We start from the raw sequence: 15,342 nt of genomic DNA, 5'->3' as shown, positions 1-15,342 counted from the left end.
ACCAGGGAAAGACAAAGTATCTGAGTCTGTTTTTCGAGACACCCGGATTCTGAGAGCTGGGTTAAATACTTGTCCAAAATGCTCTGCATAACTTCTGGGTTAATCTCTCCAGATCAGAGGGTAAGCAGATCAGATTTTAAGATGTAAGGTATTTAGGCGCATTCCACAAAGTGGGTGCATGTATTTCTGCTCTTTCTAACCCAGCCTCCAAGCATGTAGAACTTTATGTTTTCTTCATCCCTTAGCCCAGGGTAGGAGGCTTCAAAAATGGCCAGAACCTCACCCCTCCCTATACGCCTCCTGTTTGCCTTGCCGTGTTGCCCCTCCTTCCATCAAGAAGTGGTGTTGGGGCGCCTGGGTGGCTCAGTCATTGAGCATCTGCGTTTGGCTCAGGTCATGATCCCAGGGTCCTGAGATAGAGCCCTGCATCAGCAGAAAGCCTGCTTCTCCCTCTTCCATTCCCCCCGCTTGTGTTCCCTCTCTAGCTGTCTCTCTCTGTCCAATAAATAAAATCTTTTTAAAAGGAAGGGAGGGAGGAAGGAAGGAAAGAAAGAAAGAAAAAAGAAAGAAAGAAAGGGAAGGAAATGGAAGGGAAGAAGGGAAGGGAGAGGAGAAAGGGTGTTTATTTTCCACCCCCTTGAATCTGGGCCTGAACAGGTGACTTGCTTTGGCCAGAAGGACAGCAGAAGCTATGAAGCTACTTTGAAAAGTGCTTGTGCATCAGGGCTGGTCCCTTCTTACCACCCCTGGGCATCCTCCAACCACTACTGTGCAAATAAGCCCCAACCAAGCTAGAGATAGGGATCCCAGTTTTCTCTGGCACCTATCTAACACACTCTTTTTTGCATCCCTCTAAAACATAAATCTTCCCAAAACAGTTTTTCTCCCCTGCTAAATGTACTGCAATGCAGTTATTCTCACTAACTGTAGAATTAAATTAAACTCCTTAACTTGGCATTCAGGAGCTGGACTTTGGGGCCCCACCCCACCCTTCCAGACATCCCCCCACTTCATTCCCTGAAGAGCTCTTGGCTACAGCCTGGGTTTCCTCCCCTCTCCAATCCCCAATTCCAAGGGCCAGCCCCTTTACTTACTCCATATCCTCTTTCCTACTATTCAGAGTCAGTGCTTCCCTTCAGCGTTCCCACCAAGACCTTCCTTCTCCAAAAAGGGAACCCTCTTACACTGCTGGTGGGAATGCAAGCTGGTATAGCCACTCTGGAAAACTGTATGGAGTTTCCTCAAAAACTGAAAATAGATCTACCCTACGACCCAGCAATTGCACTACTAGGTATTTACCCAAAGGATACAAACGTTCTTTCATCTCCAATCTCCTGTTAAGTTCGTCCAATAAGTTTACTTCAGATATTGTATTTTTTTAACGCTAGAATTTCCATTTGGTTCTTTTCCTTAAATATATATTTTTTTCTGTACTGTGGTTTCCCATTGCTTTAGGAGAAGATTTTCCTTTAATTCTTTGAGATGTTGAAATTGCTTTGAAAATCTCATCTCTTAATTCTGATATCTGCTCATCTCAGAATTCGTCTTTATTGATGGAATTCTTTCCTGAATATGGATCTTGTGTTCTTATGTCTTCATACGTCTAGAAGTTTGTTTGGATGGTGTCTTCAGCATTTCTAATGATACATTATAGACACTCTGGATTGCCTTATGGTCTTCTAAAGGGTACTGTTTTTTGAATTTGGTTTTGTTCTACTTGGTAGTTCACTGGGCTGAAGTCGAACTCTGAGCTCTAGCTTCCCTGCAATTGGGGGTCTTTGTTCACTTCTTTCAGCTGGACTGCTGGAAAGCCGCCCCGCATGTGGGTCATGTGGGGTCGGGGTGAGAGGATGCCGGAGTTAGGGCCCCTCCGAGGCACTCTCCCACCTCAGGTCTCCACGTCCCCCGTCGCTCCTCAGCCACTGTGGTTACCCCCATCTTTGGCCTCTGAGTCTTCATGCCTTCAAGTCTGTGATTTTTCTAAGTGCGGAAGCCACGCTAAAACATTTATTCTGAGGCAAACCCAAAATATAACAAATAACAAAAAATGAAAATGAGAACTATAAAAATGGTCAACTCTCTGTTTTGGGGGACCTTCAAGACCACCCCCAGTTTTAATGATTACCGGGGAGAATCCCCCAGGACTCAGCACATAGTCCTCCTCATGACCATGATTGATTTTAGCAACGGGACCCAGGGCACAGACAGCCGAGTGAAAGGCCCTGGGGTGAATCTGGAGGAAGCATGGTGCACGGTTCCGGAGCGCCTCCCAGTGGACCCTCACAGGACGCGCTGCACACCCCCAGCAGCTCGTTACGAGAACACAAGTGAGATGGTGCCTACCAAGGAAACACAGGAGAGACTCATGGAGGCATTCCTCTGTCTGGCACTTGTCAAGGTGCCAGACTCCCAGAAGGAAGCCTATGTTCGGTATAAACCACGCTGCTTGAATAAATCATTCAGGCACAGGGAGTCTTTCTTATCTGGGAATGGTGGGAATGCTCCTGAAATCCACATCTCTAGACCTCACCCAAGGCCCAGCCTTGCTTGTGAGCAGGCCTTTCTCAAGTCTGCGTTCCTTTTTCTGCACAGCCTACTGCCTCAGCCAAGGTGTCTTCACAGGAGAAGTGCTAGCAGTATTGTTCTGGGACCTCACGCAGCCGGGTGAGACCAGTCTGCATGCCTGCTGCCAGGTCTGCCTCGTATAGGCCCTGGCCAGAGCCCGTTAAAACAGTACCGTTCACCTTTTACCACCATGTGCAAGTGAGAAATCCCAGCTGCCAGACGTGCTGTAGGCCTGGCAGCCCCTTTGAATCTCAGATGCCAATCACTGGCAGCAGGAGGGTTTCCTGCTGGACTGGAGAGCCTGCCGACAGTTGTGAGAAGCAAAAGTGCCCTCTTTCCTCTGCTCCTCCCCAGTGTTGTGCCACCAGGGGTCTTCATGTTGTCTTCCCAGACTTTCAGCTGAAAGGGTTTTATGCAAGAAGCACAAAACATTTGGGGAGCCTGGGTGGCTCATTTTGTTGAGTGTCTGACTCTTGGTTTTGGCTCACGTCATGAGATTGAGGGATCGAGGGACCTCAGGGTCATGAGATTGAGGCTCCGTGCTTGGCGGTGAGTCCACTTGAGATTCTTTCTCTGCCTCTCCCCCCACCCCCGCTCGCTCTTTCTCCTGCTCTCTCTCAAATAAATCTTAAAAAACAAAAAGAAGAAGAAGCACAAAGCATTTTTTACATGAAATTATTTTTTTCTTTAGAGAAAGAGAGATAGTGTGGGGGGGGTGGAGGCAGAGGGGCAGAGGGAGAAGGAGAGAGAATCTTAAGCAGGCTCATGACCCTGAGATCATGACCTGAGCCAAAATCAAGAGTCAGACTCTTAAGAGACTGAGCCACCCAGGTTCCCCATACAGGAAAATACTTTCATACAACTTAATCCTGAAGACACATCATGTTTAGGAATTGGTCAAGAGGAAATCTGAATCTTCAGACCATTTCAAAATGGCTTTACATACCCCACCACCGCTTTTGTCCCCATCATTTATCTGGGGAATGGCCCCCAGAGATCATGTACTTTCTGGGGCAGCGGCACTTACTAATCAAACTACCTTACTCTCAGGTGCATACAGGGGGAGGGGAGGGAAGTGGGTTCAGGCTCGTGGTCCACTGTTGCAAACTGCAGCTGATCTGGAATGCCAAGCACAAGTTAACAGCAGCCAGACACTCCCGAGACAGATGGGGCTGTGGAGGGTCACCAGCATGGGATGGACCTCCCTCTTGCAGCTTTGGGCAGGGGTCACAAGTTGGTGCCCCTAGCATCTTGATTTCAGATGGCCCATCAGAGCATGGGCCCTTGATCGTGGGCAGCTCAGGGAAACCAGATGGCCCAGCCAGCATCCGGCTTGTTTTAATGGTTAATTTCCCTTCAGGGCTTGTGAATTCTTACACCTGTTGCAGGTCCCAGCTCTGATTGCGAGCCTGTTCCTCGATTCAGCTTGGCGCTGATCGTGCCATGCTTGAAACGGCCCTGGCAGACCACGTAGGGTCCAGCTTAGAGTCAAGTGCAGGCATTTGGGGTCTGTTGAGTCCAGGGTTCCAGATGATGGGACTTCCAGGCCATGCTGGGAGAGCTGTGCTAAGACGCAGCATCAGCCCTGCTCCAAGGAGGGCTTGAGGGGATGGTGGAGATGGGGTGCCTCGTTCTCAGGACACATTGGGAAGCCCACCCTGTTCAGACACCAGCTTGGCCCTCCATCCACAGCTTTTACCTTGCTGTGCAGTGAGCTTGAGTCTGACGAGTTCTTGTGTGAGTGGCTCGTTTTCTCTTTTTCCATTAGTTTTTTCAGTAGTCGCTAGATTGTTGTATCAAACCTGCATTTGTATTACAGAATTTACCTTAAACTTAGAAGTCTCTTTTCATTTTCCAGTTGAGTACCTTCAGGTATCTTGAAGCCCTCCTTGGAGCAGGGCTGATGCTGCGTCTTAGCACAGCTCTCACAGCATGGCCTGGAAGTCCCATCATCTGGAACCCTGGACTCAACAGACCCCAAATGCCTTCAGGTATCTTCAGATGTACGTGATGCCCGTTGTTAACGCGTAGATTATTAATGAAACGGAAAAGGAATCCTAGTCTTCCTTCAGAGGGCAGCAGGGAGACTGGAAATGCGGGCAGCGCATGGGCCAGGGCACTGTGGCTTCAGGGTCCTGAGGGCAGGCAGGCAGCAGCCCTGGCGAGGAGCATGGGGACACAGTGGGCTGGGGTTCTTTCCCTCCTAGCTGATGTGGGTCTTGTTTAAATTTCAGGCCTGTAATAAGGACAGATTTCTGAAACTTCCGTATAGCATTGTACTTGTCCAGCTTTCTGATAGCCAATTAAGAATAGATATATATATTTTAAAACAACTGAAATCCCAAGAACTCAAAGACTTCTGATAGTTTACTCTGAAAGGCTCCAGTATCATCTCCATTGGTGGATGTAACTCACCCACTAAGAATATTACTTGTGTCCACATGAATCAGTTTGAAAAATACAGGAGCATATTTAGATTATAACAAATTCAGTAGGTCACTCTACATCCACATGATCATTTGCATCCTCCCTCTGTGAACTCAGGTATGCTTCCTACCTGTGTGCTTTGGAGTTTTGTCTCCTAATGTCAGTTACACGCCGGTCACGTTAGGATGTGTGGGATCACCACACAGAAGAAATGGGAAGTCACTCGCCCTTGGGCTGTCTAGTAGGCAGTACAGTCAGAATCCTGTGTGGGTGTTGGTGGTTAAAGTCCATACAGGCAAGGAACTTTTTGGTACTATAAATTCTTTGTGATCTCCTGGTAAACATAATCATGCACCATTAAAAAAGTAAAATTTGTTATCAATACATTTTCACCTATTATAACATTATTTTAATAAAATTATATAGAGTTTTAAAAACTAAAATTTATAAATCAACAGATGTACTTTTATAAATTGCCTTAAAATAAGGTGCTTCAGTGTCATGTCCAGAGACTTACTGTTTAAGCATTTACCTGTTGCCTGTGAGTCGGGTAATCTAAACGACTTTTTTCTACTTCAGAGCTAGTTCTGGGAAAGTTGCTGTGATGTGTGAATAGTTAAAGCCTTCCCATACAATTTTATAAATATAGATCGTGGGGATGTGCTTCAGGCACATGGGAGAAATGCAGTATGTTCATAGCTTCAAGGAAGTCACCTGTTTATGGCAAATGCAGTAGCTGTTAGAAAAACATGCAAGTAAATTTAGGAATTGGCTAAATTGTTTTATAGAACTTATGCAGAATTGTGAGGACTATTTAAATCCCACTAAATTCTTGGGTACCCATGTAACTCCTGAGTACTCATACACAGTATGACAGAACTCCACGAAGTATATTTCCACCTTTAAACTTGGAATCTGGGACAGCCCCAGGCGACATGGAGCTTTTGAGCAACTCCCAAGTGCTCGACATACACCTATCATTAAGTAGTAGTCTTTTAGAACCAAGAGAAATTGCCACACCTCTGTTGAGCTTAAAAATTATTTCCCTTAGTTATCCTCCATCCTAACCTAGTGTTGGCACACAAAGTATAGGAAAACCGACCATCACTTTTGGTACATAACATATGAAAAATATTAGTTGGTGAATGAAAAATTTCCAAGTAATTTTGTCTAATTATAATGTAATGAGTTCAGATATTCTGTATTCCAGGACCTTTTTTCAGTCAGTGCTTATGTGTATGCCCAGAAGCCACAACTGGATATTCATAGTTTTGAAGGCACATTTACCAGGGTAAGTTAAATCTTGTGTTAAATACAAATATATTCATTGTGTATATAAGTTAAAAACAGCAAACCTTAAATTTGAATAAATGAGAACAGAAGCTTTGAACTGAAAAGGGAAAGCCTAGAGAATGTTTCAAGTTCTTAAATTTTCCCACATCCAGTCTCTGTGGGATATACTCAGTCCAGTGTTTTTGTTTAGCATATTTACTCTGGAGAAAGTCCTTCTCCCTGAAAATATTACGAGCCAGTAAGATGAAGTACTTTCACTAGTTCAGTGTGAGTTTGGATAGGATTTAATAGACTGTGATACCCACATTGTTTCCTGGTTTGTATTGACTGGATGGCTGTGCATCTGCTCATGTACACGTGTGTGCTTCATTGGATTCTTTGCACGATCATGGTGTTTTGCTATAGCTTGAAGTCCCTTCTCCCCAGTGACTCCCCAATCAGATTTGGAGGACTCAGTAACTTTTGATTTTAACAGCTGATATTATAAATGCTTCATAATACTTAAGGGGTTTGTGGGGGCACCTGGATGGCTCAGTCGTTAAGCGTCTGCCTTCGGCTCAGGTCACGGTCCCAGGGTCCTGGGATCGAGCCCCACATCGGGCTCCCCGCTCAGCAGGAGGCCTGCTTCTCCCTCTCCCACTCCCCCTGCTTATGTTCCCTCTCTCGCTGTGTCTCTCTCTGTCAAATAAATAAATAAAATCTTTTAAAAATATATATATAATCCTTAAGGGGTTTTAGTATATGTCTATAGTTTACTTTTAATTGCTGCAGATTTCTGTTGGTATAGTCTGCTTCGTTTCCCTCTTGTTCACGTACCAGGATTAGTGAGCAGTTGTCATCATTTGAGAAAGCACTTGCTAATGCCAGATAATGAGGAAATTATGGGGATGTAAAAATGAGGATGCCTGTGGAGGAGATAGTCATTGGCCATTGCTTTGTAACTTTATTTTTACGAGTGCTTCGGTAACAATATGTTCAAGGTGTTCATGGAAACAGATGAGGGAGACGAGGCAGTGCATAATGAGGTCTGGAGAGAATACCGAGATCTTTATGTGTTTTTGTAAAAATATTTATGAAGAAAGCATCTTCTAATTAAAGACAATTTAGCATTATTTGAGAAAAAGCCTTTCCAAAGGGCTTCCTTAGTACGATAAGAGTTATTAACTTAGGGGGCGCCTGGGTGGCTCAGTCAATTGAGTGTCTGCTTTTGGCTCAGGCCATGATCCCAGGGTCCTGGGATTGAGCCTCACATCAGGCTCCCTGCTCAGCTTCTCCTTCTGCCTCTGCCACTCCCCCTGCTTGTGCGCTCTCAAATCTTTCTTCTGTCAAAAAAATGGATAAAATTAAAAAAAAAGTTATTAACTTAGCCACTATTAATATTTTGGAATAATATTTGCTTACTTCCTTTCTGTTTCACAGATTTATATTGCTTATCACTTGGTAAGAGTTGGAAATGTCTGCTAGACAATGTGTGGAATCCCCCTGAAATCAGTGCGAGGGAGCGAGAGTTTGGCTGAACACAACCAGGCTGCAAAGCGCAGTTCACACAGTGCGTGACTGAGCATGGGACAGTGCGTGACCTGTGTGCATGGCCGAGCGTGTGAGACTGTATGTGAGTGAGCGTGCAGATGTGGGGGAAGGGTAGCCAGGCTCCTTCCTGAAGGTCTTGTCAGAAGAAGGAAGAAGCCATTTAAGGATTTTCAGCTTAGAAGAGAGATTGTAATATTGGTGTATGTAAAAGAGTCCTCTAGACTTCCGGTTTGCTTGGGATGAAGGCAGTCACCTGAATTTGCTCCCGTCCCACTGTGTCCCCAAACCGTACGGGTCAGGTGCAGGGAGCTCGGGCTGCCTGTAGCTCGTGCACGCAGCACACAGGGGAGAAAGAAAACACTGTGAGCTCCAGTTTCTGTAGTGAGGAAAAGTACCCCACATGGCACAGTCACCTCCAGAGCCAGGAGAGGGCACAAGGATTTTCTCTCAGGATTTGGATCTGATGGCAGCTTTGTAGTTCTCTGTAGAGTTTTTTTTTTTTAATTTTTTATTGTTATGTTAATCACCATACATTACATCATTAGTTTTTGATGTAGTGTTCCATGATTCATTGTTTGTGCATAACACCCAGTGCTCCACGCAGAACGTGCCCTCTTTAGTACCCACCACCAGGCTAACCCATCCCCGCACCCCCCTCCCCTCTAGAACCCTCAGTTTGTTTTTCAGAGTCCATCGTCTCTCATGGTTTGTCTCCCCCTCCAACTTACTCCCCTTCATTCTTCCCCTCCTGCTATCTTCTTCTTTTTTTTTTCTTAACATATATTGCATTATTTATTTCAGAAGTACAGATCTGTGATTCAACAGTCTTGCACAATTCACAGCGCTCACCGTAGCACATACCCTCCCCAATTATCACCCAGCCACCCCATCCCTCCCACCCCCCACCACTCCAGCAACCCTCAGTTTGTTTCCTGAGATTAAGAATTCCTCATGTCAGTGAGATCATATGATACATGTCTTTCTCTGATTAACTTATAAGTTTCTTTTCTTTTTTTTTTTTGAAGATTTTATTTATTTATTTGAGAGAGAGAGAATGAGAGATAGAGAGCACGAGAGGGAAGAGGGTCCGAGGGAGAAGCAGACTCCCTGCTGAGCAGGGAGCCCGACGCGGGACTTGATCCCAGGCCTCCAGGATCATGACCTGAGCCGAAGGCAGTCGCTTAACCAACTGAGCCACCCAGGCACCCTCTCTGATTGCCTTAGTTCACTCAGCATAACACCCTCCAGTTCCATCCACGTCATTGCAAATGGCAAGATCTCATTCCTTTTGATGGCGGCATAATATTCCATTGTGTATATATACCACATCTTCTTTATCCATTCATCTGTCGATGGACGTCTTGGCTCTTTCCACAGTTTGGCTATTGTGGACATTGCTGCTATAAACATTGGGGTGCACGTACCCCTTCGGATCCCTACATTTGTATCTTTGTGGTAAATACCCAGTAGTTCTCTGTAGAGTTTTGTACACCTTTTGTTTGATTTATTTTTAGGTAGTTAGATTTTGTTGATGCTGTTTCATTTGTTACCTTCTTAAAATTTCATTTTCTATTTATTGCCATATAAAAATATAGTTGCAGTGAAGCCTTTTATTCCCAAATTGGTTTCCCATTAAAAATATTAAATGCATACTTTGCATTTTAATTACAGATCCCAGTCAGATGTTGAGCACTGTCGTCTCAAGAATTTACCCTGTCTTGGGGCGCCTGGGGGGCTCAGTCAGTCAAGCGACCGCCTCTTGATTTTGGCTCAGGTCATGATCTCAGGTTGTCCCGTTTAACACTCTCTCTCTCTGCCCCACCCCTCTAAGAAAAATTATTTACCCTGTTTGGCCAGCTGATAGTTTTTTAAATGAGAAACTTGGTGACTTGTAGCACAAGACTTCACTGCTGTTGGTCAGGTGCTGAGGCCGCCTCAGGGCCCTGGGGAAGCTATTTCCTGTCTGTGTGAGGGAGGCAGATGGTGGGTCCCTGATGTGTAGGTGCAGAGGCTCACAGAAACACTGGAAAAGAAAGCACAGTGACTTGTCAGTTTGGGCTGCTGATGTGCAAGACCATAGTGCAGGATGACCCTGAACACGTCGGCCCCGCCCTTTTTATTCCAACTCCATACACTCCCATGTGTGTTCGGAGCGATGGGGTGTCGCTTTGAAGATGCTTGCCAAAGTCCAGATCTTACTCTTCACTCATGGAATCGGCCAGGCCAGAGCCAGCTCCGTAGTAGTTGTGGGCGCAGCCTGCCCCTGACCGTCCTGACCGGTCCTGAGTCACTCTTCTGCCCCTACCCCACTCACGAGCTCTGTGTGGACAGGCTGTGAAATTCACTTCTGCCTTCTTCCTCCACTGTTGAGATGGTGATCTGTGTGACCAGTGGCTGAGGGGCCAGGAGCCGACATGACCTCCTGTTGGAGAAAGCTGTTCCAATGATTGGATTTCAAAAGGGGGAAAGATCTGCAGCCTCCAAGTCAGCTATTCTGTAACAGTGTTTTTGCTTGGATTTGAAAGAAATGAGACCAAATGAAAAGTAGATGCTTCATCATGACATGAGAACAAGAATGATGATGGTTGGCTGCCGTGAGCGGTTCTCCTGTTCCAGCTGTGGGCCAGACTGCAGAGGTTCCAGGGCCGCACCCCAGGCCGGCAGCCTGAGTCGTTCATGCAGAGGGCTCACCGTGGAGAGGGTGCCTTTCAGCCAGAGACCCCAGCGGGCCCAGATGTATCTCGCCTTGAAAGAGCTTCCAAGGGCCACACTGGGCGGTGCGTGGGGCCAGCTGCCTGGCGGTGCTGAGTTGGCCTGGCTGAGAGGCGAGGCTCTGCCCGCGTGCCCACCAGTACTCCGTGTGTCCTGCCCACAGTCCGTCACTAGTTGTGCATCTAGAGAGGAAACAAAGATGGTGAATTTGCACACAGGCCAGATGACATCGTGGCACTTCACGCAGACGTTGTGCACGCAGCCCTGTGCACGTGGACCATTCTCGTGGAGTGGGGCCCCAGGATGAAGCGTGAGCCCCTGAGCTCTGGGAAGACACGTGAGCTAAAGCCTGCCTGAGGCCTGTTGTCGTCGTGACAGGCAGGTGGGAAGATGGGCTGTGCCGCCGTGGATTATAGGTACTTAACAATAGTCTGGGAAGAATTAATTCATTTAAATTCTAGTCATTATGGTGCCATTTCCTACCATCATGTCATACTTATTTTGAAAGGAAATTGAAGAAAAATTAGCTTACCTGCGGTGGATCATTGTTTAAGGGAAATCTGATGACCAACACTCACTTCAGGCAATTCACAGCAGCTTCTTCTATAGTTTAAAATGCTCTTCATGTAAGTTATATGATTATCCTTTGGGAGGAATATGTGTCTCACCTTGCTGTTTTCTTGAGAGCATTGTTTTGTAAGGACAGTTAATCATCAGTCAAGTATCAAGGCTCTGAGAGATGCTGAAGGACACAGAGGAGTGTAGAGTGCATCTCTGGGAGTCCTTCAGGACTGCATTTCCACGTGCCCCCACCCTGGCTCTTTGAGGACACCTTCCTGCCCGACCCAGAACCTCAGGGCTCCACACACACCGCCCCGTCCCTGCTTGGAACTCAGTAGAACCCACTTAGAGTGTGGGAAGGAAGGCTTGAGGTAGAACAGGCAGGTACCGTGGGGTTATTTGTCCTTTGATGACTTTGCTGGATAAAAGACTTGCCTTTGTTGACTGTTTACTTTCTTGGTCGTTGGTTTTGGTCAGTCGTTTGATTTAGTCTGTTCTGCTTTCCCCAAAGTAGTTGGTGCCATGTCAGCAAGTTTTACCACATTTAGATAAAAACAGTGGAGAAAAACATTTTGATAAGCAAAATTTGACCAGTCTTTATTTTATAGACCTTGTGGAAGTATGTGTAGTTAAAGGGAAGTGCTACCAGAGATCTGATTATGGGGATGAGTAGTCCCAGGGAGCATCCACAGCTGGGCTGTGTCTGGCCCAGGAGGCCAGACTGGAGGAGGAGACCGAAGCTCCCGGGAGGTCAGCCACAAGTGCTGACCTCTGATGGAGTTAGGAAGATCCACCAACGGGAATCACGCAGCAGCACTTGGGGAAGGCCGTTGGGTGGGAAATGGCTAAGGTCATAAGAGGTCTGAAAATAATCAGACCAGAAATGAAAACTCTTTTATGTTAATTATTAGTGTGGAATTACTCTTGTCAAAGTAAATCAGTTACTTATGCATTTATGTTTTGTTTGCCTGGAGCACTTTTGCCTGCGTCTTTTTTCATGTAGAATGTAGCCTGACGGACTCCAGTATTGAACTAGCTCACGGTGGGTCCATCCCCCAGTCAAAATGCACAGCCTCTCGGAAATCATACTGCCCCTTGTCTCCTCACATCTGGCCTGGGTGTTCTGTCATATTTTTGAGCACCAAGGCTTGATAGACGACGATCTCTGAGATTCTGAGACTCTTCTCAGATCGCCAAGGAGCCGCAACCCCGTACCCTCTTTGTGATCCATGGTGTGTGTTCTCCAGGAGCAGCCGAGGTGCCGAGGAGCTTTCAGTGCAGATCCACTCGGCCATGGCTGTTCCCGGCTTCAGCCATAAACAGCCCTCATCCAGAGTGAGAACCTGTTGAGTGAACCTGATTTCTTACGTAGGATACCAAAAGCACAAACAATAAAAGAAAAACTAATGTAGCTCCCCATTCATATCTCTCAGGTCACCTCCTCACCTGGTGTCCACCCAGCACCAGGCCTCCTGGTACTTATCAAATCTTTAAAAATATCGGTGGAATGAATAAATAAACAGATGAAGGGATGTAGGGAATCTGAGAATGGGGACTGTTTGCCAGGTTTCTCAAAAGCCCTGAACTCTATGTTCAGGTCTGCATGGGGTCAGTCATGGGCTAGATGTTGCTGGAACCACAGTGTATGGAGACCAAGGACAGAGCCCCTGCTCCTCAAGAGTCCCAGAGCAGGTAGAGCACTGGTCCCCGTAGCCTGAGGTCAACCTAGACAGCAGAGTACGCTGGGAAATGGGGTCCGGGGGAAAACGATCAAGAAAGAATTCTTGAGATGTGTTTAGCTCAAAAAGGGTAGTTTTATTAAAGCACGGGGGTAGGACCCGAGGGTAGAAAGAGCTGCACTGGGGTCATGAGGAGACACTGATCCTATACTTTCAAGTTAGGGGGTGTAATGGATACTGCTAAGTCTCCAAGGAATTTGGAAGCAAGGTTTCCAGGACCCCGAGGGGCTAGCTGCGGTTAGGAAAACGTCACTTACTCCCGCCCAGTAAAACCTCAGTCGTGAGACTCTCCAGAGGTATATCAACGGTCATATGCTTGGGGGATGATGGCTAACACATATTGTGGGGGCGCAGAGATAAAGGAAGTTTCCAAGGGGATTTTTACAGGATCCTGGAGGTCAGGCTAATGTCAAACTAAGGCTGTCTTCTGCCTCCAGCAAGTGTGAACATTGGGGCAGTTAAACTCCCAGGGGAAGGTCACGATGCCTGTCTCAAGGACGTGTCGATGGGCTGTGAACTGTAAGGAAGTTTGATTTTTCTTTTCTCTATTTCTTTTGCCTTTGTGTTCCACAGCAAGTACCAGAGGCCTGAGGGACAGCCCGTGGGGGGACACGTGCGTCGTTGCCTTGACAGGAGCGCCGGATCCGCAGGTGTCTACATGGGTCACAACTTACTAAGCTGCACGCTTCGTGTGTGGTTTATTGTATCAATGCTGTGAAAGAATCTTTCAAGGAAAAAAGGAACAAACTATGATAAAGGAGGCTGAGAGCAGAACCAGGAAGGACGGGCTGCTGCTGAAGAGACCTGGATCCCAGGCTCCGGTCTGGCCCTTCCTGCCTTATGACCCGGGAGGGCGACCCTGATCTCCCTAAGCCAGTTTTGCACCAGTGAAATGAGAAGCACACTCACCACCCGGCTTTCCTGAAGGTCAGTGACAGGAGCAGAGCCCGGGCTGACAGTAAGCAGGGACGACTCGGGAGTGATTTGGGGGACAGCGAGCCTGAGCACACATCCCACAACAGCTCTTTCCAGAGACTCCAGGCCGCGGCCTCCTCCCCCAACCTCGGTGACGCCTCTGTTCTACCTTAACCCCCCAAACACTTGCCTGCCCTAGGACGCAGGTGCACACAGTCTGGAAGTTAGCGCACCGCGAGCCCCGGGGCCCCTGCGCCTGGGCCACAGGAGGGCTGTCCCCACCTGAGCCCGCGTTCTCCCGTGTTCTGCGCCCAGGGTTGAGTCCTGGGGGCGGCCCCCACTGCGCCCGCTCGCCGGCTCCCCACCCCAGGCCAGGCCGCACAGCCCTTCGCCCAGCCCCGAGCACCCCAGTGCAGAGAGAGCCCGAAGCGGGTGCACAGGGGGCGTTGGCAGGACCGGGGAACTCTGCGGGACCAGGACCGCTGACCCCAGGGGCGCCCGCGGCTTCCCGGTCTCCCGGCTCCCAGCACACCGGTCCCAGGAAGCTCCGGACCTCCCGTTGCACCCTGCGGATGGGGGCGCCCCCTGCAGGCCCTCGGGCGCGCTGTTCGTCGTCCCTGCCGCGGCCCCTCCTGCCAGGGGACCCGGGGACCTCCCGTCAGCGGCCTGACTCTGGGGCAGTTCAGCCATGGCCCCGGGTCCCGCGGAGACCTCCTCGCGTACTCTTGGCGCTGCCTGCACCCCAGCCCCTCCGCGACCTTGCGACCTTGCGCCGCGGCTTCCCGGGGTCGGACTGGGACGGCTCCGGGGGACCCGACTCCCCAACGCCCGATGGAGCGAGGGGAGCGAGAACCAGGGTCCAGAGAGGAAATCTCTGGGGGCCTGAGGACCCCGCCGGGTGGAGAGACGGGGTTTCCGGGACCTGCCCGTGAGCACCAGCCTGGGTCCCCAGTCCCGCGCCCCACGCCGGGTCCCCTGCTCGGCCAGCCCAACGTCCGGACGGAACCCGGGCCCGGATAGATCCGCGCGCCCCGCCCGGAGCAGCAGGAGGCCCTGGCAGCCTGGCCATCCCGCCCAAGGTGGAGCACCTCATTCACCGCCTTGGCCCTGGGGCCCCTTCGCCCCCTGCTGGAAGCTGGCTGAGCGCTCCTTGGTGCCACCAGGGCTGTGCCCTAGGATGGCTGGGCCGCCACACTGTGTCCCCGCCAGGGGGGCTGGAAGGGACATTCTGAGGGCCGGCGAGATGCCCGCGATCGCCCCCTCCTCTCCAGCTAGTACATGGCCGGCCACGTGGCAGAGGTTTCTTTCTAGTCAGCAGGGCACCTGCGGTAGGTGCTAGGGTGCTCCTCCTTCCACGGGTGAGGAAGCTGAGACTCAGGGAGGGAAGCACCCCTGAGGGTGGACTCACCTGCCCTCCTGCCTCGCTCAGTCCTGGAATTCCTATTCCTTACTCCCCCCCCCCCACTCAGTTCACCCAGGTTCTTTCCGCTTAGAATGTCACCTCCCCTCCGCTCCATCAGGGAGCAGTGTCCCCCAGAAGCCCAGTATCCTCGGCTCGATGCTCCTCTTGCTCACTCTTAGGGTCCTCCATCAGCCCCTC

General features: G+C 49.1%; 1 long non-coding RNA gene across 1 annotated transcript; it reads left to right on the top strand.

Moving 5' to 3' along the window:
- Positions 1-4,426: 4,426 nt before the first annotated feature.
- On the top strand, positions 4,427-14,808 carry LOC148164248 (uncharacterized). The gene is made up of 3 exons (XR_015768245.1): positions 4,427-4,556; positions 6,203-6,283; positions 13,401-14,808. It is a non-coding gene; the product is annotated as an uncharacterized LOC148164248 (long non-coding RNA).
- Positions 14,809-15,342: the final 534 nt, after the last annotated feature.

This window comes from Eumetopias jubatus, unplaced genomic scaffold, assembly GCF_037043125.1.
Source record: "Eumetopias jubatus isolate StellerSeaLion01/CBP00866 unplaced genomic scaffold, mEumJub1_p1.0 scaffold_5, whole genome shotgun sequence".
In the NCBI taxonomy this organism is placed as follows: Eukaryota; Metazoa; Chordata; class Mammalia; order Carnivora; family Otariidae; genus Eumetopias; species Eumetopias jubatus.
This window is presented reverse-complemented; position numbering and strand designations above follow the sequence as displayed.